The following is a 23,909-nucleotide window of genomic DNA, read 5'->3' as shown; positions in this document are numbered from 1 at the left end:
AATACATATAGGTGTTTATAAAATTAATCTGTGTCTATTAAATAGACACAGATAGATCTTATAAGAAACCGTCTGTGATAATATCTCAAACGATTTTTTGTAAATGCCGTCTGTGAGTTCATTCACACTTAGATGTTTGACTGGTTACAGACACATACATCTACTTTTAATGACAGGCTGTAAGAAACCATTTGTGATATATCATCTGCTTTTAATGATTCTGTAGTAGTTTATATCTCGTATTTATACTATCTCATGTTCACATTGTATTCCCACATTGTCATGTAACATTGTATATATATATATATATATATGGCACCACATACGTGCCAAGCTTCTCCAAACACTATCTCTATCTGTTCTCACAAAGGATGGCTAACGGAGGTGCCGTTGAGTCAGATCAGATAATCATATAACGCAAGCTTCTAATGGTGCATGCATGTACACACGGATATGCGGCAAGGTAAGTACTACGAGGGTGTAGCACGACGGAAGCTTGATGATCCACGGGTGAGATTCGAGAGACAGTAGCTAGAGGAGCGCGAATCTTCCGGTCTGCCCTTCGTATAGCCAAGCCTCCCTCCACCCGCCCACCCTCCCTTCACTCAATGACAACAAGACCAACACATCAGGTCCACCTCCCTCCTCTCGTCCTGAGGCTCTGCGCTGCAGCGCCCCTCAGGTTAGGGTTCCGAATGGGTGTCTGCCGGGTTTAAAGGGAGATTTTTCGGTAGCAGGATCTCCGTTGGTGGTGACGGGTTGTGGAGGACTACCGGTTGGGTGGCACTGGGGTGGGGTGTCATGGCAACAACCCTATAGGGCTGGGTTAGCAAAGCGGTTAATGATATGGCGGTGGGACACCGCATGAGACAGAATAGGGTGGGGACGAGGGCTCAAGTAATAGCTTGCTCACTATCACAGGAACAGTAAAAGTAGACGGAGTATCACAGATAATTTATTAGGACCTGTTAGTAACAAAATAGCCATATACAGTTTCTAAGACAAACGAGTATGTAATATCCCCACCGTCCGGGTATGCCAACATCCACAAATCCTTGTGTGTCTCTCGGATAGATACATATGGGTTTTTGTTTTAAAAAACCCGTCTATAACTTTGACAAGCATGGCTTCTTTTAAAATCCATCTATGTCTTCGTGGTAGTCACTGAGGGTTGAAAATGACAAACCACATGAGATTAACGACCGTCTTCTCGACGATGAACATATAGATGGTTCATTGTAATAACTGTTTGTGTCCCTGAATTATTGGTATTAACCTTTTGGCACGAGTTTTTCAGACAGAGGCATGTGCGAGTCTTTAGACAGCATGCTGAGATTACCTATGGGGCCATTTCTTTGGAGCTGCCTCTATAGTGCGCAAGTTTCCTCTATTTGAATATCTAGAGGTTAGTATTTACCTTATTTAGCTTCAAATTCATAGCTATATTCACATAACCATTGCTCCCAAATATCTGAGGTTCTGTCAACTCTGCAACGCTACGGGGTGATTTGTTTTGAGCTTCCTCTGTTGGATTTTGTAGGTGTAAGAATTTACTTTCTTTAGCACTGAATTGGTAGATTGACAGAATCATAGCTTAAAAATATTTGAGCTTGTGTTGAGGCTTCTCTGAAAAATACCTATGCTGTCTTTTTCTAGTTCAGGACTATTATATTGCCTTTAAAAATTGCACTTAAAACAATTCTTTAGGTTGAAAATTCAATAACGGTTAACTTTTGAAAACTGTAGATGGCCAACTGAAGTTGGATGCAACTAGAGAATTATACTTGTGATAAGTTCCTTAATGGCACATCTGGGTTCATGCATGTTGTCGAGGCAGATATATTCAACAAGAATGAGAAATTTATATCTTGTCCATACATTGATTGCAGAAATGAGAGAAAGTTTTCAAAGGCATAAAATATACATGGACATTGATTATGCGCCGATTCACACCGAACTATACATGTTGGACCAAACATTGAGAAGAAGGTGTGAATGGCCATGATGGCGATATGCATGAAGTAGGAGAGCCTGACTGTGATGTGTATGAAGTTATTTCAGACACGAATGTCAAAGAGATTGTTGATGACTCTATGGACCAATGTGATGAAATTCTTGAAATTTTGGGGCAGATGGTCCGCAATGCTGAGGGTAATGATGAATACAATGATAGAGAGTTTGCTATATTTCAAGAATTTGTACAGCAGTCGAAGGAACCTTTATACCCGAGCTATGAGGATCAATACACGTTGCTACATGTGGTACTCCTACTTTTGAAATTGAAGGCAAGCAATGAGTGGTCTGATAAGAGTTTCACTACCTTGTTACGGTTGTTAGTAGCATTGCATCCTAATGGGAATCTGCTACCCACATCCACGTATGAAGCAAAGAAGATAATTTGTCTCTTGGGATTGTAAGTGGAAAAAAATTCATGCTTGCAAGCAAGATTGTACTATTTACCATGGAGAGTATGCATACTTGCATGAGTGTCCAGTATGTGAAACCCCGCAATACAAGCGGCATAATGATGGAGGATGCCTATAAGAACAAATAACCTCCAGCAAAGGTAATGTGGTATCTTCCTGTAATACCTCAGTTGAAGTGTTTGTTTGCCAACAAAAAGGAGGACAAATTGCTCGTTGTCACAAAGAGGGCCATAAGAATGATTCAAGCCTACGACAACCTGCTAATTATCTGCAGTGGGGAAACATCAATACGAAATTTGACGAGTTTACCATAGAACTGAGGAACATTAGGTTTGCTTTGAGAACGAATAAAATGAATTCTTTTAGTAACATGAGTAGCAGACATAGCACTGACCAGTAGTTATGTGCATATACAATCTTCCTACTTGACTATGTCAGAAGAGAAAGTACCTTATAATATCAATTTTAATTCAACAGCCAAGACACCCTGACAATGACATCGATGTGTACCTAAAAATTTTGGTGGATGACCTTAACATACTCTGGGCAGAAGGTGTCAAGGTACGAGATGAGTACAAGCGATACTACTTTAGTCTACATGCCATGTTTGTTTGCACAATCAATGATTTGCCGGCCTTCGGTAATTTGTAGGGGCAAACTATAAAAGGAAGCAAAGCATGCCCCCAATGCTTAGATGCTACCGAGAGTATGTGGCTAAACAACTCATAAAAAATAGTATATATGTGCCATCGATGGTTTCTGCCTAAGTCACATCCATATAGGAATATGAAGAAAGAATTTGATGGCACGAGAGAGAATGTGATAGCTCTCCACTGCGGCGGTGCTCGGGAACTCCTTCCTCTTCCTCTCCACCGTGGCGGTGCTCAGACACTCCCTCCTTGTCCTCTCCGCTTCAGCGGCGCTCAAACCTTTCTCCTCGTTCTCTCCACTGTGGCGGCGCTTGGGCACTCCTTCCTCATCCTCTTGACTGCGGTGGCGCTCGGGCACTCCTTCCTCGTCCTTTCTACTGCGGCGGTGCTCCGACCCTCCTCCTCCTCCTCTCCACTACGGCAGCGCTTGGGCACTCGACCTCGTCATTGTCCTGTCCACTGCAGCTGTGCTCCTCCTCCTCCCCCCTTTGGCGGTGGTCTGGTCCTCCTTCAACACTTGTCAGGTATTGCTCGGGCCCTTCTCCTCCTCTCCACTACGGCACTAGGGTTTGCTAGTTGAAAATATTCATGACGGTTATTGCTTGTTACTTGGTATTGAATGTTGGATACTCAGGTCATTTGTATAACCTTAGAGCTTGGTTTAGAATGTAGGTTTTTGTTATGCATTTGTTTCTCTAGGATTAGTTTTGTATGCATAACTCTAGAATGACCTATAGTTTAGAATGAAGCAGGATTAGTTATGTTTGCCTAACTGCTAAATGTTTAATTTTTTGTAGTCCACATTATTTAGTCACAATGCTAGAATGCAAGGCTCAAATGAGAAAAATAAATCTGTACTACGCCTGCCTTAACTTAATTTATGCCCTTTTGCTAATGCAGTTCAATAACCAAGTGCTCAATCTTCATCGTCATTCTCTCATAAAAATCCCCACTCTGATGATGGATGCCTCGGAGATACAACCATCTTAGAGGGTCAAACTCAGTGTGCAGGATGAACACCAAGTGACCTGCAGAAAAAATTGCCATCACGAAGATCAACGTCACAAGGCTACGTACGACCCCCCTTACAGCGAAGAACCATTTTCGACACATATGTGGCCTGATTCCTAGGGAGAGGGTGCCCTTGGTCCTTTAGAAGTGGAAGATCGTCGATCAATTAGAGGAAGAGGCAATGTTTGCATGCCTTGAGAATTATTTGGAGATATCACAGGATTTGAGGTGCCTTGTGATGAGGAAAGCTTTGGGAGTGATCAACAAGGCTTGAAGGACATTCAAGAGCCAACTTGTAATTGAGTACATTGATTGGAATTGAGAGCCGCTTGAGGACTACAAGTTCATATCATAGGAGGACTGGGCTACCTTTATGGAGATGTAGAGTTCAGATGAGTCCAAAGCTGAAAGCAGCAAACACAAGCAGAAATACACGCTGTTATTTCCGGTGCTTATGCTTCTGCAATTGAAGGAAACCCATCGTTTGTCTGATAGGAGTTTCAAAGCATTGTTGCATCTGCTAAATGACATGCTACCAGAGGGGAACAAGGTGCCCAAGATCGTCTACGACGCGAAGAAGATAGTTTGTCCTTTGGGATTGAAGGTAGAAAAAATACATGCATGTAAGGAGGATTGTGTTCTGTTTCGTGGAGAGTATGCAGACCTAGATCAATGTCCTATTTTTGAAACCCATCGATACAAGCGTAGAAATAACAGTGGCGACTTGGAGGAAGGCAACAAGAGAAAAGGGCCTCCTAGAAAGGTGATGTGGTATTTCTCTGTAATTCCCTGTTTGAGGCATTTGTTCTAGAAAAAGAAAGGAGTCTCAATTGTTGCGGTGGCACAAGGAGGGTCATAAGAACGATGCAATGATACATCACTCCGCAGATTCAGCTCAATGGCAAACAATTGATTTCACATTTGGGTGGTTTGCTGAAGAATTAAGAAATATTAGGTTTGCTATGAGCACAGATGGCATGAATACATTTGGTAACACATGAGTACGTCACATAGCACCTGACCTATTGTAGTGTCTATCTACAATCTTCCACCTTGGTTTTGTAAAAAATGAAAATACATTATGTTGTCGACCTTAATTCCTAGTCCAAGGCAATCTGGCAACGACATCGATGTGTACCTCAGGCCTTTGGTGGATGATCTTAAAGCACTATGGTCTGAAGGTGTTGAGGTTTGGGATCAGTACAAGTGAGAATACTTAACCCTACATGTCATGTTGTTCATCACCATCAATGATCTGCCAGCACTTCGTAACTTGTGAGGGCAGAGTAAAAGAAAAGGTAAAGCTTGCCCCCAATGCTTAGATGACACTAAGAGTATGTGGTTGAATGAGTCAAAGAAAAAAGTGTACATGCGGCATCGACATTTCCTTCCAAGAAACCACTGATATTGGAAAATAAAGTCTCAGTTTGACAGCACAAGGGAGAAAGCATCACCCCCAAGGCATTTCAGCGGGCAAGATGTCTATGATAAGGTCAAGGATACCAATGTTGTCCTTGGAAAGCAAAAAAGACCCTCCACGAGTGATAAATATGGAATGTGGAAAATGAAATCAATTCTCTGGGAGCTTGATTATTGGAAATACTTAGACGTTCACCACTGTATTGAACTCATGCACGTAGAGAAGAATATATGCGATAGTCTCCTCGGTACAATGCTCAACATGAAGGGGAAAACAAAAGATCATGAAAACGTAAGAGCTGACCTTGAAGAAATGGGCTTAAGGCCGGAGCTTCATGTCAAGGATACGGATAAAGGGAAATTCCTACCCCCATCTTGCATCACCCTATCCAACAAATGAGCGAAGTGTCCCCATATATTGATGAGCACAAGTAGCTGCTTCTTTAGGAGAATCCAGGGTGGACCGAAGCTTAGCTTGTGAAGCAACATATGCAAAGGTTCAACATTTGGTTTCAAAATCGAATAACTCAATCGAGTACTCGTACAAGTGAATTGATCAGGAAACTAGCAGCAGGCCCTATATACACAATTATAACATATCAAGGGTATGATATAAATAGTTACACATTTTACACGGTTCCCCAAGATTAGAAAAGCACATACCAGAATAATGGTGTCCGCATAGATGCTTCTGATAACAACACGCACATTGTGAGTTACTTCTGTGCATTCTACCATACTTTATGTGCCAGGGGTGCATGCAAATGGTATGTTGGATTATATTACTTGATGATGACAGTGGCTAAGTGAGGTTGTGTGTGACAGCGTAGTCTAATTAGGTGCGACAATATGAACTTAGCAGTTTAGTACAGATGAATTAGGTGCACTGTTATCTTACCCATTTAATGCTTACTATTGAATACTTTAACTCTACGTGTTTCTAATGTTGACCCTTGAGTTGCGATTTCTATGTAGTATTTACAGTAATATAGGAGATAGAGGGTATGTGAATCAATGGTTAGTAGTTTAGCACAACCATGTAACATTTTTGCTTTTCAATATGCATAAATATGGAGGCTGCAGTGCATGTTGTTCTTGGGAATGATCTGAGAATTAAGAGTGCACTGTAACACATACCGATGATATTAGATAACCAATTTAGCTTTTGGATAGCGACATCAGTCATAACCAGCTTTCTGAGAGTAAAACTTGATAACATAAACATGTTCTTGACGTTTATATGCTTGGCATATGCAATTTCCATGTTTACCTATTTTTATTCTTGCTTATGTTCAGTCCTGATAGCACACATTAATTCTTATTCTTGTTTATCTAATGCTGTATATTCTTGTCACTAGTGTATGCATATTACACAACAAGTTCATGATGGTTAAAATTAAATTTGTAAAAAAATCCCAAAAATGAATTTAGGTTACCTAACCTATTACGCCGTCACCCATTTGGGAGTGTTTGATTATAAATATGACATAGCAACTCATCATATTTATAAGAAGATACTCCTGAATTGTCCACGTACTTTGGACAGTTCGAGGATATGTTGCCCAAGTAGTAAGTTTTTGTGATCTTGTATGGTTCTAGATAGAATTTTGATGGCGTCTTCCTATTGTTCTCCTTTGCCCACTCTGCCATCTACAGTTAAGCAACCTGAAGGCAACCCAGAGAAGAAGAAGAAGCCTTTGCCCACTCTGCCATCTACAAGTAAGCAACCTGAGGGCAGTCAAGAGAAAAAGAAGAAGCCCAGGCCAGGGTCCAAGAAGCAGCTGCCGAAGAAATCCAAGTCCTTTGGTAAGTACTCAATCGTCGAGAAGCATTGGATAGGGGACGCTTGGACTAAGAAAAACTCAAAAGTCAAGCTTGGGAAGCCCTTGCTGCCGGTAGATCCACTTTGGCGGGTGAGACAACCTTGTGTTGAGTTGCATAATTACTACCTGCAAGGTTGTAGAGAGAATAATGTTTCAATTGTCTTATATTACCAAATCATCACTTCTTGACTGGGGATGGCTACTTCCTCGTGGGCTTCAATGACTTATACGATCTCTTCAGCCTCGATCGCCTAGACATGGGGTTATTGTGATGCTTTAGATTGTAAGCCCTTTCAAACTAGACGTTCATTAATTATTGTCATTAAATTCTCCAATCTAACTAATTTCTTATATGTAGACACTTGATACAAGAAACAAGAAAGAAGGAACCCTTCAGATTCCTTAAGCCCCAAAATGTGATGATTTCTTTGATAGAACAACAAAAGGGAATTCGTTGTGGAATATGTGGCTAGGGAAATGAGCCACTTTTTGAAGATGGACTACCTGATGGCTGCCCATAACACGGGTGGCTATTGGATTTTACTAGTTATTGCCCCCAAGTAGAACTTGGTCTGATATCTCGATTCATCAAGACTAGTGGTGGGACCTAACGGCGAACGGGGATAACATGATTGTATTTTCGTCATACAAATCCTTGACAAGTAAGCCTTTTATGACTTAGGTTACATATTGAACTTTTCAAACTTAAACCAAATGTTGACTTCTGGATCCCTCTTCGCATGTAGGGGTTTTGACATGTATATGCGATGTGATCCAAAGTACGAGCCGAAGGAGCCCCGCACACTGACACATAAGATCGTCTTCACAGTAAGTGCCAGTAGACATATTTGTAAATACTCTACTACTACATTTTTTCCTTTTGAACTGACGGTTTTTTCCCTCTCCAGTGTCACCAACAACCACCGGGCAACTCTTACGGATTCTACAATGCGTGTCACATGCTGCTATTCATGGCAGCAGATGATATGAAATCTCCAAATGTATGATAATTGCATAGTGTTTTCATAGCTACTTTTATTCATTACAAATATCTAATGATAAAATGATTTTGCTCACGCTAATTGCATACTTTTCCATAACTACTTTCATTCAGTAGGAATTTAGCTTACCGGATGGCAACATCATGGAGTCTGCACTCTCCAACATTCGAGCATAGATCACCTCGTTCTTAATGACCGAAATCATCTCTTTGAAAGGTGAGTTCTATTGTAGGGAGGCAGGGCTCTAACTTATGTAATTTGTGGTTGCACTTTCGATTTATGTAATTTGTAACTATCTTGATGTAATGTATGATTGCACTTTCGACTTATGTAATTCATGTTGACTTGTGTTGTTGTATGTTTCGAGGACTTATGATTATGTAATTTGTGGTTGCATATCTCATAAATTGGTCCCTAGAATGTGGGTATATATCTTGAACTGAATGGTGATTATGGCATGAAGGTATCTGGATGTGTCTTCTTTGTAAGAGAAGACAACTGCCAAATCCTGACATGGCTTCAAGATGTAGCCAGGAAAAAAGTAAATCTCTTTGGGGAATGAGAATATTAGTGACCGGTGGTAAATTCACCCGTCACTGATGACCGAGTCCCAGTGACGGGTAGCTTTCCAACCTGTCACTGGAACTTAGTCATTAGAGACGGGTTGCTGGTGTGGGCCTAGGCTCTGATACGAGCCCGATCTTTCACTTCTTTCAGAGGAGGGTTGCTGGTGTGGGCTTAAGCTCCTATTCGACCTCCTGCTTGCATCCATCACATCTTGTGCCGGGGGGCCTCTATTGCGACGATTCTCTGTGCCGGGGAGCCCTCTATTGAGAGGATCTTCTGTGCTGGGGAGCCCTCTATTGTGAGGAACCTATGTGCTTATGGTTTCTTAAGGGGTCTTGGGCTCCTATCCGACCTCCTGCTTGCTTCTGGTTTCTTAGGTGTTACTATTCTCTTCTACCCCATGGTACTTAATCAACCACTAGATTATTATTGCATAGAAAAAACTAACAAGTAGGAAATAGTTCATCAACAATCATGGAAATAATCATGAAAGGCAATTAAGTTGAGTGTAGATTATTTGGCAAAGAGACATGGCATTCTAAATCGGCAATCTAGGTAGTGGCTTCTTGAGATTGCAATAATCATGAAATGCTTTGCTGTCACACTAACAAATTCTGCCATGCAGTTTAGAGTGAACCATAAACATTTTATTTCCATAACAAATGTACTTAGCAAATGGTTCTTCTAGGATACACCACAACCGAAACAAAAGTGGCATTAGTGTGCACCAACAGTTCTTATGCTATGAAAAAAAGAAGACAGCAATTCCAGATTAACTGCATCAAAATTCAACATTATGTAAAATAATCATCTTTAAGAGACATTTTTGCAGAGGAAAAAGCATTAATATTTTCATGTAGGCCAATCTTAAGAGACATATGTAGGTCAATGACTCACATGCATGCATATATTCATGAAGAAGTCCTAGGACTTCGCTTGGTCAGTCTTACACATTACGTCTTAAGAGACATATGTAGGGCAATGACTCACATGCATGTATATATTCATGGAGAATTCCTAGAACTTCGCTTGCTTAGTATTACACATTACACGACAATGATATAAGATCCGGACTCGCATTGCACACATAAAATTGGTTTGGATGTTCTAACAATTTTTGCCATTAAATTGTTCCATAGAGCATCACAGCTGCACGATGGCTAGGCATCACAACGGCACGATGGCCGGCATCACACAGAGAAGAAGGAAGGGGCATCACATGGCTCAGCCGGAGCACCAACTATGATGGCTCGGTCGGAAAGAGGATGACGCTACTCACCATGGCTTTGGTGGTCGTCTTTGGGGAGGAGGCGACCAGAGTTGGGGCTTCTGCAGTCGTGGAGGGGGGAGGCGGCCGGAGTTGTGGAGGATGTGGCCGGAGTTGTGGAGGAGCTTGGGCCGGGGATGAGCATGGGCCGGGGAGGAGGTGGCCAAAGTTGAGAGGAGCACGGGCTGAGGATGAGGTGGCCGGAGTCATGAGGAGCACCGACCGGGGAGGAGGCGGCCGGAGTCGGGAAGGAGCACGGGCTGGGGAGGAGCACGGCCAGAGTCGGGGCTTAGGCGATTGGATTTGGGGGTTCGACGGTGTGAAGGAGAGGTAGTCAGTGGAGTCTAGGGTTCCATGGGGCTCGCACATGCTATATATTGTAGCATCTAGGCTCCTAGGTAAGTGGTAAGTGTTTTGGTGATTAATGACAACTGTATCATTGTGACTAACAATTTATTTTGAAGGGAATCAAAAATTCAGTTTAGAATGATAATTGGGTATTCTTGGTCCCTAAGGCGATTATGTGGGAGATCAAAGGACTTGTGCACCAAGATTAAGGATCTTCTAGTTCTAAGTGTCACAAAGGATATAAAGGGCACTTAGAATAATATAGGTTGTTTTTCTTTAGTATTTTGACCGTACTATAAAGAGGGGCTAAGAGTAGTATCTTGACCTAGTGAGTCTAGACTTGCTTTGATGCACACTTGTGAAATTCTAGCACTAGGTAGCTCATAGAAGCCCATGGTTGACATGTCGAGAAGTTAGAGCTCAAGAAAGTTTGAATTGGATGAGCTCAGAGAAAATTTACTTCGCCGGATGATCCGGTCTAAGTGAAGTGATTTCACCAGAGCATATTGTCATCTCAAGACAGAAAACACTCTATATGCACCGGATGCTCCGATGAACAAAGTGATGTAATCATCGGATGATTTTTGGGTGACACATGGGCAAAATTGTTAGAAATATTACATCGGATAGTCCTGTGATAGTGTGGTTAGAGCACCGGTCTATTTTCAGCAGAAGGGATATTACTAGGAAAAATTGAAGTTCAACTCACCGGATTATCTAGTGATGCAATGATGACTGCACTGGACTATTTATTCTAGAGGCGGCTCCAAGGTAAGAATTCTGAAGCTCAGTTCACTGGATGATCCGGTGAAGGTGGTGTTTACACTGAACCAATTCTTGCAGAGAATAGTTATGGCTGAACAAACTTCACTCACCGGATGGTCCGGTGAAGGCAAGAATGGATCACTAGAGTAATATTTCCAGAGAGGGTTGTTTCTGTTGGTTGAAGGAGTTCTACTCACTGGATAGTCCGGTGATAGACACATATGCACACTGGAGCTTTTCTACCAGAGAAGATTTTGAGAGCAAAATAAGTTTAATCCACCGGATAGTATGGTGATAGCAATGAAATCATCACCAGAGCATATTTTGTAGAGTGGGTTGCAACTGGAAAATTTAGCTAGTTTGTAGTCATAGGATGGTCTAGTATTGGGTCGGTGTTCATCGGATGATGTAATCGGACTATTTCTTAGCAGTAACGGCTAATGATAGCTGGCAGAGTGAAAATGAAAGTTTGTACTCACCGGATTGTCTAGTGTGAGTAAGGAGATACTCACCGAATCATTTGGTATTAACAGAAAACATGGGTAGTGAGGCAACGGCTATAATTTGGATCTCTAGCCTATAAATACCCCTCCACTTGGTTTCATTTCTCTCTCTTGTGTCTTAGAGGAGTTCATACACTGTGTTTCATCAAGAAGCAAGAGAGAGCACTTGAGTGAATTTTCAAGTCCCTAATTGAAGATTAAGGACATCATTAGTGCTTGGAGAGTAGCAAGTGTGCATCTAGCTGTAATCTAGGCTTGATCTTGGTCAAGTGAAGTTATGGTCTTGTTACTCTTGGTGGTTGGCAACACCTAATCAGTCTTTGGTGATTGGTGGTGTCTCGGTGAGCTTTTGGAGTTCTTGTGGGAGCCTCAGGAAGAGCTATGTACTTGATTTGAAACCCCCAATATGGAGATAGAGAAGTGGCAATCTTGAGGGAGCACTTGAGTCTTGGTGACTCAAGGGGGAGCAATATACTTGGTGGATGCTCCAACAAGGACTAGTGGACATGTCAACTCCTCGATACCTCGGAAAAAATCCGATGCTCTCTTGTTCATTTCTTTACTATTATGTAATTTATTTTGAGAATTTATATTCTTGTAAGCTTTTAATTCCGCATTTTGTTAGTGTCTTTGCTTGCTTGTTTAGTTGCCTTCTCCTCATTTTTTTGTGCAGTCGCATTTCTTTTTATCTAGGCTAAGGTTGTTATTTGTTCTAGTTTTTAGTAGAAGTTTTTAATTGCCCAATTCACCCCCCTCTTGGGCCATTCGATCCTTTTAAGTGGTATCAGAGCCTCGTGCTCTTGATAGGCTTAAAATCCTATAGCAATGGCCCTAGGGAGTGGAAGTAACGTGCCAAAGTTCGACAGAAAGAACTTTGTCTATTGGAAAGTTCACATGGCGAGCTATGTTGAAACTATTTCCCCCAAAGTTTGGGTAGCTGCTTCCATTGAGTTTGATCAACGTTTTACCGACCAACAAGTTAGGTGGAATGCTAAGGCTAAGAATGCTATATTTGAGGGAATTAGTGAAGACCTTTTTTCTTGAGTTAGGAGCAAGGAATTCAGTAATGAGATTTGGGTTGCTCTTTGTGAAATTTATGAGGGTTCTTGGAAAATTCATGAGGAAAGATATCATGTGCTTATGAATGCTCTTAATCAATTCAAGATGCTTTCTAATGAGTTATGCAATGATATGTATTCTAGCATGAATATGCTTGTGGAAGAAATTAATTCTCTTAAACTCACTCAATTGTCTCAAGGAGACGTTATTCGTAGGATCTTGATAGTGCTTCCCAAGATACAATACAACATTTTTATCTCTCTTCCTCATGAAAGGGACATCAATGACATGACCATCACCGATGCCGTTGGGAAGATATATGTTCATAAGATGTTCTTGTTTGGAGATCATGGGTCTTCATCCAAGAAGAATCATGCTCTCAAGGCAAATATGGTTGACAAGAAGAATAAGAAGAAGATGAAGCTCCCATCATCAAGTGGAAGCGATGAAGATGATGATGATGATGGTGATGACTCCGACACTGAGCTTGATCTTCTCATGAGAAGAACCACAAGGATGATCTCCATGTTTTAAAATAAGGGCTACAACTATGATTCCAAAACGAACAAATTTCACCCAAAGAAATTTGACAAGTTCGGTGGTGGAGATAAGAAGAAGTACTACAATTGTGGTAACCTTGACCACATATCACATGATTGTCCTCATCCTGACAACAGAAACTAGAACAAGTCTAAGAAGATTGATGCAATTGAGAATGAGGACAAGCACAATAAGAAGCATCAAGAAAAGAGGAAAAAGAAATTCTTCAACAAGAAGGGTGGAAGCCACGAGGCCTACATTGTTGGTGAATGGGTCTTCGGCAAAAGCTCAAGTGATGATGAAGAAAACAACTTCCCGGGCCTCGCCATCACTAATGATGATCCACCTCTACCTCCACCACCTATGTGTCTCATGGCAAAAGGTAACAACAAGGTGAGTAGTGAGGATGATGGTAGTAGTAGTGATGATGATGGTCTTTCTCCTAATGATCTATCTAAGCTCATGAATAACTATGCTACTTTCATCAAGAAATAAAAAGCTAAAATCAAGTTTCTTGAAAATACTAATGCTATGCTTAGTTCTAATTATGATGAGTTGCTTGCTAAATACAATGATGTGCTTAAGAAACATGATGAAGTAGTTGCCTCTAGCAAGTCTCTTGAGGCTAGTAACAAGAAGCTAAAACTTGATCATATTTACTTGAAATGCAAATATCAAGAACTTGAGTTAGCTTATGATGCCATTGATCCTAGCATGAATGCATTGCCTACTATTAATATTGTTAAGGTTAATGCATCTACTTCTTGTGATCATCTTCTTACTATACCATGCTCCTCTTCATGTGATAGTATATCATCTTCTAAGACTAACTATGCAAGGGAGCAAGAGCTCAAAGAGGAGATTACAAATCTCAATTCATGTGTGGACCAGTTGACTTAGGGGGAGTACAAGTACAAAGAAATTCTCATGAAGAATGCATTGTACTACAACAAGAGAGGCCTTGGATGCTTCCTCAATCCAGTGGATAAGATCATCAAGTCATCGGAGATCAAGAATTGCTTCATCAAGAAAGTTGGTTCATATTGCCAACATTGTGAAGTCACCGGTCACCACACAAAGGGAGTGTCCAATTTCTACTAAATCACTTCCTATTTTTCCTTCCAAGTACATGTCTACTTTCAATGATCACCATTTTCTATTGCATAAACTTAAAAGTGGGAAAGTCATGGCTAAATTCATTGGAAATCAAGCTAAGGAAAAACTTCCTAGGCAAATTTGGGTGCCTAAAGCTCTTGCGAGTTACTTCAAAGGTACCAAATTTGGTCGGGTACCTAAACAAAAAGCTTGATCCATGTGTGTAGGTGAACTACAAAGCTGGTGGCAAGCATTGAGTTCTTGATAGTAGATGCACATAATATATGGCTGGCAATGTAAAGATGTTCACCTCACTAGAAGATGATGTGGGAGATCATGATAAAGTCATCTTTGATGATAACTCTAAGGAAAATGTGGCGGGTTTGGGTAAGATAGCAATCTCCAATAATTTCTCTATTTCCAATGTTCTTTTAGTAGAGTCGCTTAGCTTTATTTTTTTTTCATAGCTCAACTATGTGATTTAGGCTTCACATGCTTATTTAGTGATGTTGATGTTATCATAACTAGCAAGAAGCATAATGATCTAATCTTTAAAAATTTTAGACATGGACATACATATATTGTGGATTTCTCCTCTAATGAAGCTAGCTTGACTACATGCCTCTTCACCAAGACATCTATATGTTAGCTTTGGCATAGTCATCTTGCACACATTGGAATGAGCCAACTCAAGAAGGCATTCAAGAATAGAATGGTAGCTGGTTTGAAGAATGTTGTATTCGAGAAGGACAAATTGTGTAGGGCTTGCCAAGTGGGAAAGCAAGTTGCAAGCTCACGTCCATACAAGTTCATGATGTCTACATCAAGGTCCTTGGAGCTACTACACATGGACCTCTTCGGACCAACTACCTACAAGAGTCTTGGTGGTAATCTATATTGCCTTGTCATTGTTGATTATTATACAAGATACACTTGGACTTCCTTTCTAGATGACAAGAGCAAGACTGTTGTGATCTTCAAGAAGTTTGCGAAGAGGGCTGAAAATGAATTTGAGGCCACACTTATGAAGAACCAGTGACAACAACACAGAGTTCAAGAACACATACATCAAAGAATTTTGTGATGATAGAGGCATCAAGCATGAGTTCTTATCAACCTACACCCCTCAACAAAATGGCATGGTGGAGAGGAAGTACAAGACCTTGATCACTCTTGCAAGAGCAATATTGGATGAGTATGGTATACTGGAGAAGGTTTGGATGGAAGCAATTAACACGACATGTGGTGCATCCAATCGAGTGTACATCCACCGACTATTGAAGAAGATGCCATATGAGCTTCTCATTGGGAGGAAACCCAATATCTCATACTTTCGGGTGTTCAAGTGTAAGTACTTTATCTTCAAGAAAAAAAGAACACCTAGGAAAGTTTGACAAATGTTACGATATTGGTTTTCTTGTTGTTTATGCATCTAACTCCAAAGCATATAGAGTATTCAACAATGCCACCGATCTTGTTGAAGAAACATATATGATGTGGAGTTTGATGAATCTAATGGCTCCCAAAGAGAAGGTGTTTTCTTGTGATGATGTAGGTGATGAACCCTTAAGAGATGCAATAAAGAATATGGCAATTGGTGATATCAAACCTAAGGATGATGATGAAGATGTACCTTCTATTTCAATTCCACAAACCTCCATGGCACCCCAAGTTAGTGAAGATGAGGACAAGGATGATCAACCACTTCCATCACATGATGTCCATATCTCTCAAGAGGAAGCTCAAGCTCAAGCTTAAGATTTTGCACCACCGCAAGATACACCTAAAAAACCAAAAGCGAAGCATACACATATTTTCAAGGATCACCCCATTGACTTGATCATTGGAAGTCCATCTAGGGGAGTACGAACTTGCTCTCGTCAATATGCTTCATTTGTGAACATTACTCATTTGTCTCTTATTTGGAACCCACACATGTAGATAATGCTCTTAAGGATCCGAATTGGGTGATGGCTATGCAAGAAGAATTCAACAACTTCACCCGTAATGAAGTATAGATTCTTGAAGAAAGGCCTCAAGACAAGAATGTAATCGGAACCAAGTGGGTCTTCCGCAATAAGCAAGATGAACATGGTATGGTGGTACTCAATAAGGCAAGACTCGTCGTGCAAGGATTTTTAAAAGTTGAAGGTTTGATTTTGGTGAAACATTCGCTCCCATGGCAAGGCTTGTGGCCATTCGTATCCTTCTTGTATTTGCTTCAGATCATAACATTAAGCTTTATCAAATGGATATGAAGAATGTTTTCTTAAATGGCTTCATCAATGAACTTGTTTATGTTGAATAACTCCCCGGTTTCGAAGATCCTAGATATCCTAATAATGTCTATAAGTTACACAAGGCACTTTATGGACTCAAGTATGCCCTAAGAGCTTGGTACGAATGCCTACGTGACTTTCTCATCAACCAAGGATTCAAGATCAGGAGGGTAGACACCACATTGTTCACAAAGATCATCGATAATGAGCTTTTCTTATGTCAAATTTATGTTGACGATATAATATTTGGTTCAACTAACAAAGAGTTTTGCAAGGAATTTAGTGACATGATGTCTAGGGAGTTCGAGATGTCGATGATTAGCGAGCTCAACTACTTCCTTGAATTTCAAATAAAGCAATTAAAGGAAGAAATATTCATCTATCAAGAGAAGTACACAAGAGATATCCTCAAGAAATTCAAGATGGATGATTGCAAGCCAATCTAGACGCCCATGCCTACTAATGGACATCTCAACTTGGATGAAATGGGTAAACTGGTTAACCAAAAGCTTCATTGTTCTATGATTGGGTCGCTTGTTAACCTTACTGCATCTAGGCCCGATATTATGCATGTGTGCTCGCTTTCAAGCTAATCCTAAGAATTCGCATCTTAGCGCGGTTACAAGAATCCTTAGAAACCTAAAGCATACACCTATCATAGACTTGTGGTACCCGAAAGGTGCTAGTTTTCTACTCTTGGGATACTCAGATTCGGACTTTGCCGGATGTCGTGTGGATCGCAAGAGTACTTCAGGTGGGTGCTACTTACTAGGGCGATCCCTAGTTTTAGGGTCTTCTAAGAAGCAAAAGTCGGTAGCTTTGTCCACCGCAGAAGCGGAATGAATACATTGCTGCTGGAGCATATTATGCTCAAATCCTTTATATGAAGCAAACCTTGTTAGACTTTGGTGTTCATCTAGAGAAGGTTCCGCTCCTTTGCGACAATGAGAGTGCCGTAAAAATAGCAAACAATCCCGTTCAACACTCTCGCGCAAAGCACATTGATATTTGCCATCACTTACTTAGAGATCATGTGGCTAATAATGATATCTCTCTTAGTGGTGTAAGGTTGGAAGATCAATTGGCGGATATCTTCACAAAACCTCTAGATGAAGCCTTTTATAGATTGTGAAGTGAGTTGAACATGATAGATGCTTCAAACGTCATGTGATGCCTTATCATATAGATGCATTCATGATATGTGCTTGTCTAACCTTCTCAAAATAGTGGTGAACATGGGTTTTGCTTAAGATGGTGGTCTCCTAGTTTCTCTCAAGGTATATTGTTGGGTTCATCATGAAGAAGCTTGAGAAGGAAAGTAATATGACAAGATAGATTTATTTTATGCTATGCATTTGTATGCCATATAACTTGCATTCGTGTTTAAATTTTATGCACTTGTTATGCATTGCATGTGCATTGACGGTAGAGAGATCACAAAGGAGGATATCATTCTATGAGATTGTTGTTCGCTCTCAATGTGAATATACACCTCTATGAGTTTGATTGTAATGATGTAAGTGCTTAATGTTCATTGAGTCATATTCTATCAAATTTATCACCTTAATCTTTAAGTTCATAGCCAATCTGACTCATACATTTCCTTGGAGTTTTTTCTCTTTTTTTATATTTTGTTCTTACTACCTATTGCAAAATTATGTATGCTATAGCCTTTTTGGCAAATATTTGCAAATAAGTATTTGAGAGAGTGAGGCTTCACTCAAGCTACTCCAAACATTTGCTTTTTGTTGTGTGTTGATTTGAAGTTTGGACTCAGCGAGAGATTTTAGTTCAGCAGAATTTTTTTCATTCTCACCAGATGATCCGGTGCCCCTTCGTTCTCCTCAATGGATCATCCGGTCTTCAATTCTCTCAGCTCATCTTCTCTGAAAAGGCCCGGGAGCTTTATACAGTGAGTAGCTCAGTTACAGCGGATAGTCCAGTGTTTGAAAAATGGTTTGGCACGTAGAAAAAGTCAGGTGTTTCTGAGGAGGTTAGGACTGGACCTTCCGGTGTTCAGTCAATGGAAGTGAAATCAGAAGTTCTAAAATTTGTCTCATGATAGTGTCCAGTGTTCAGTAGAGCTTCATCGGAGTATCCTGTGTTCAAAATTTTCTTTCTTCAAAAAGAAGATCCGGTGTTCGGAGGAAAATCACCGGAACATTCGGTGTTTGAAAGTTGTAGCGGGTGCGTTTTGAGATGCTCTCTAGAAATATTGGTCTGGTGCTTAGTTGATGCTGTCGTGGGTGCATTTTGAGATGCTCTCTAGAAATATTGGTCCGGTGCTCAGTTCTCAGCATCACCAAACCTTCCGGTGTTCGCAAAATTCACGTGACCCACCTATCATATAACCTCTCAGCTGCTGCTCTCCTCTCTCCTTTTTCACTGGCTCGCCGTCCCTGCGCCTGATACCGCTGACCAGCTCCAGCCGCCAGTCCTCTCCCATGTAGCATCAGCACACTTTTGACTACTCCGGGCTCCGGGATCAGACTTTTCACTGTCAGCTCTCTTCACCATTGGAGTACCTTTTCAGCCTGCCGAGACGTCTTTGAGGCTAGTGCTTACTTCATTGATGTCACCTCTAGCCACTGCACCTCTCTGTTTTGAGGACTCACCACAACCGACCGTTCCAGCTCAGGAGCCTCATATTGTGCCTCCAGCTAGCTTGCAGCCTGCGCTAGATGAGGTCGATCCTGCTCTTCAGGAGGTGCTTAGTCAGGATGACCAGGAGATGGCCACCCAGGGTGTCGACACCTTTAGCTCCGACCCTCGTTCAGACACAGTGCACAGTCAAACTAACAAGAGAGTCCTCTCCAGCTGACAACGTTGTCGTTGAGGTTATCTCATCTACATCAAACTCTGAGACCGATGCCTCTCATTTTGTGGTGTAGCCTTCTTCGGCAGCATTGGCTCCCTCGTCTCCTCCAGGTCCATATGTGTAGATGTGTTCTCTTTTTGGTGCTTAGATGCCAAAGGGTGAGAGAGTCTAGTGTTAGGGAGAGTTTTGGAGAGAGATAGCTAGTCTTGAGTGCCTAGAGAGGTTGCTAGTTTCAGGGGGAGTTTAGTTTAGCTTTTGGGTAGCTAGGTTCGACTTGTTGAATCTTATGGAATTTGTTGTAATTACACGCCTTTGATTCTTAATCGATGTGTTTAGCTTGTCATCACATTGTGTTTTATTTCATGCGTGCTTAATTCTATTTCTTCTAGCATGATATGTTATTCTAGTGCTAGCCTTCTCTTGCTTTATTGTTATATGCTGTCAATTGCCTAGTATGACAGGGTGTGCTTCAATTCATATCTATTTCTCATATGTATTTTCATCAATCACCAAAAAGAGGGAGATTGTAGTATCTAGGCCCCTAGGTAAGTGGTAAATGTTTTGGTGATTAATGACAACCGTATCATTGTGACTAACAATTTGTTTTGAAGGGAATAAAAAATTTAGTTCACAATGATAATTGGGTATTCTTGGTCCCTAAGGCGATTATGTGAGCGATCAAAGGACTTGTGCATCAAGATTAAGAATCTTCTAGTTCTAAGTGTCATAAATGAGATGAAGGACACTTAGAGTACCATAGGTAGTTTTTATTTAATCTTTTGACCATACTATAAATAGGGGCAAAGAGTAGTAGCTTGACCTAGTTAGTCTAGACTTTGTTTGATGCACACTTGTGAAATTCTAGTACAAGGTAGCTCATAGAAGCCCATGGTTGACATGTCGAGAAGCTAGAGCTTAAGAAAGTTTGAATTGGATGAGCTCAGAGAAAATTTACTTCACCGAATGATCCGGTATGTGAAGTGATTTCACCGGAGCATGTTGTTATCTCAAGATAGAAAACACTCTATATGCACCAGATGCTCTGATGAACAAAGTGATGTAATCAAAAGATGATTTTTAGGTGACATATGGGCAAAATTGTTAGAAATATTACACCGAATAATCCTGTGATAGTGTGGTGAGAGCATCGGTCTATTTTCAGCAAAGGGGGATTGCCAAAAAAAAATTGAAGTTCAACTCACCGGATTATGTGGTGATGCAATGATGACTGTACTGGACTATTTATTCCAGAGGTGACTTCAAGGCAAATTCTGAAGCTCAGTTCACCGGATGATCCAGTGAAGGTGGTGTTTACACCAGACCAATTCTTGCAGAGAATAGTTTCTTATGGCGGAACAAACTTGACTCAATGCATGGTCTGGTGAAGGCAAGAATGGATCATTGGAGTAATATTTTCAGAGAGGGTTATTTCGGTTGGATTGAAGTTCTACTCACCGGATAGTCTAGTGATAGACACATATGCACATCAGAACTTTTCTACCAGAGAAGATTTTGAGGGCAAAAGAAGTTTAACCCACCAGATAGTACGGTGATGGCAATGAAATCATCACCAGAGCATATTTTCCAGAGATGGTTGTAACGAAAAAATTTAGCTAGTTTGTAGTCACAGGATGGTCCGGTGTTAGGTTGGTGTTCACCGGACTATTTCTCAGCAGTAACGGATAATGACAACTGGCATTGTGAAAATGGAAGTTCTTACTCACCGGATTGTCTGGTGTGAGTAAATAGATACACACCAGATCATTCGGTGTTAATAGAAAAAGTGGGTAGTTAGGCAACGGCTATAATTTGGATCTCTGGCCTATAAATACCCATCCACTTGGTTTCATTTCTCTCTCTTGTGTTCCAGAGGAGTTCATACAATGTGTGTGTCATCAAGAAGCAAGGGAGAGCACTTGAGTTGATTTCCAAGTACCTAATTGAAGATTAAGGACATCATTAGTGCTTGGAGAGTTGCAATTGTGCATCTAGCTGTAGTCTAGGCTTGATCTTTGTCAAGTGAAGCTATTGGCTTGTTACTCTTGGTAGTTGGCAACACCTAGCCGGTCTTTGGTGATTGGTGGTGTCTCAGTGAGCTATTGCAGTTCTTGTGGGAGCCCTAGGAATAGCTATGTACTTGTTTTTATGCCCACCAATCCGGAGATGGAGAAGTGGCAATCATGAATGAGCACTTGAGTCTTGGTGACTCAAGGGAAGCAATATCCTTGGTGGATGCTCCAACGAGGACAAGGGGGGACTACCAACTCCTCGATACCTCAGGAAAAAATCTGGTGTTCTCTTATCCATTTCTTTACTATTTCGCAATTTATTTTGAGCATTTACATTCTTGCAAGCTTTTAATTCCGTATTTTCTTAGAGTCTTTGCTTGCTTGTTTAGTTACCTTCTCCTAGCTTGTTCGGATGGTCGCATTTCTTTTCATCTAGGCTAAGGTTTTTATTTGTTCTAGCTTTTGGTAGATGTTTTTAATTTCCCAATTCACACCCCTCTTGGGCCATTCGATTCTTTTAATATATAAAAGTTTACTGCCACATGTGGTTGACGTAACAAACTCCCTAGGCAGTTCACTTAACAAATTGTTATTTTTGTTACATGGCAATGTGTATACAATCGTTTTAAATATTTTTTTGACAGGTGTATTGGACATTATCATTTTTGTCACTTTTGGGAATCAATAAGCACATTGGAAATTAAATTACATAACATGAAATGTTACATTGGAAATTAATTTACATAACATGAATGTCACATTGGAAACTATGTTACATAACGTGGCACTATTTACCTTGAAATGTTTTTCCTACACCATCAAAGCGCATGTAGGGTATTACAGATCTATCGAGGGTTGCTTCTACAAGTTTGATCTTTACTGGATCTTCGAAAGGTGGCACATCATCGAACTGATTATATTCTTCCTCGTCCTCCATATTCTCAACTCTGAAAATTCTTTGTTTTTCGGCAACAACTATGTGCTTATTTTCATTCGCGGGGTCTATTATATAGAAAACCCTTGCGACATGATCAGTGAGTACCCACGAGTCATCTTTGTAGCCTACAATGCTGAGGTTGACAGTTGTGAACCCGTAATTGTCCACTACCACTCCATTTGGGTGTTTGACCCATTGCACCGAATGACGGAGATTTGCAGATTCAATCCATAGTCGAGTTCCTAGATTTCATCTATAAACCGATAATAGGTGACCTTTTCCCCTGTTGTGTCATAGGCTTCTATCCGAGCGTTGTTGTTTTGGGCCGTGCTCTTCTTGTCCTTTTCTTTGGTATAAAATGTGTACCCATTAATGTCATACGTTTGCCATATCGTAACTAAACTTGATGGGCCACAAGCTAACATTTTCATTTTTTTTTTATCTATAGGTTCACCATCTGGAAGGTTTTGGTTCTTGAACCATGTGGTGAAATGACGCTTGTGCTCTTTCAAGATACAATCATATGAGCAACCTTGATTTTCTGTGTGAAGCTCATTCAGGTGTTGCTCGACGTATGACGCCACAATCTAGAGCTGTTGTAAGATGGTGAAATGTGCTTCTTCCACTGCTTTGTAATCATGATCGATGAATCTTTTCTTTCCTTTGGTCCCTCTCCCAGACAACCTCCCTTCATGTCAAGATACAGGTACACCTCGGTTTAGCATCTTTTATGTAATTGATGCAACACTCAACGACTTCCTTGGTACTATAGCCCTTGATCATGGAACCCTCTGGGTGAGGACGATTCCATACATAGCTCTTTAGAATGCCCATGTACCGCTCAAACACATACATCTAATGTAAGGATACAGGGCCTAGTGCAATTATCTCATTCACGATGTGAACTAAGAGGTGTACCATGACATCAAAAAAGGATGGAGGGAAGCACATCTCAAGTTGGCACAGAGTCTCTACCAAGTAATTATATAGAGCACCCAGTTTTTCAGGATCGATCACCTTCCGAGCAATTACGTTGAAGAAGTGATACAACCGTGTGAGGACCACCTCTATGTCTTCTGGCTTGATACCCCTTATTGCAATTGGGAGCATTTGTGTCATCACATGACAATCATGAGACTTCATGCCGATCAGCTTCAAATCTTTCATCGAGACTAGTTTCTTGATGTTGGATGAGTAACCAATCGGGACTCTCACCCCACATAAGCACTTGCACAATGCCTTTTTTTCCTCAGGTGTCAGAGAGTAGCTAGCCAGGGGAAGATAATGTTTCCCTTTTGGTCTGTCTTCAGAGTGTATCTCAGACCTGATTTTAAAATGCACCAAGTCCTTACAAGACTTGATCCCATCTTTTGTCTTGCCCAGTATACCAGT

This window comes from Phragmites australis, chromosome 11 (assembly GCF_958298935.1).
Source record: "Phragmites australis chromosome 11, lpPhrAust1.1, whole genome shotgun sequence".
Classification (NCBI taxonomy): domain Eukaryota; kingdom Viridiplantae; phylum Streptophyta; class Magnoliopsida; order Poales; family Poaceae; genus Phragmites; species Phragmites australis.
Note: the sequence above shows the minus strand (reverse complement) of the source record.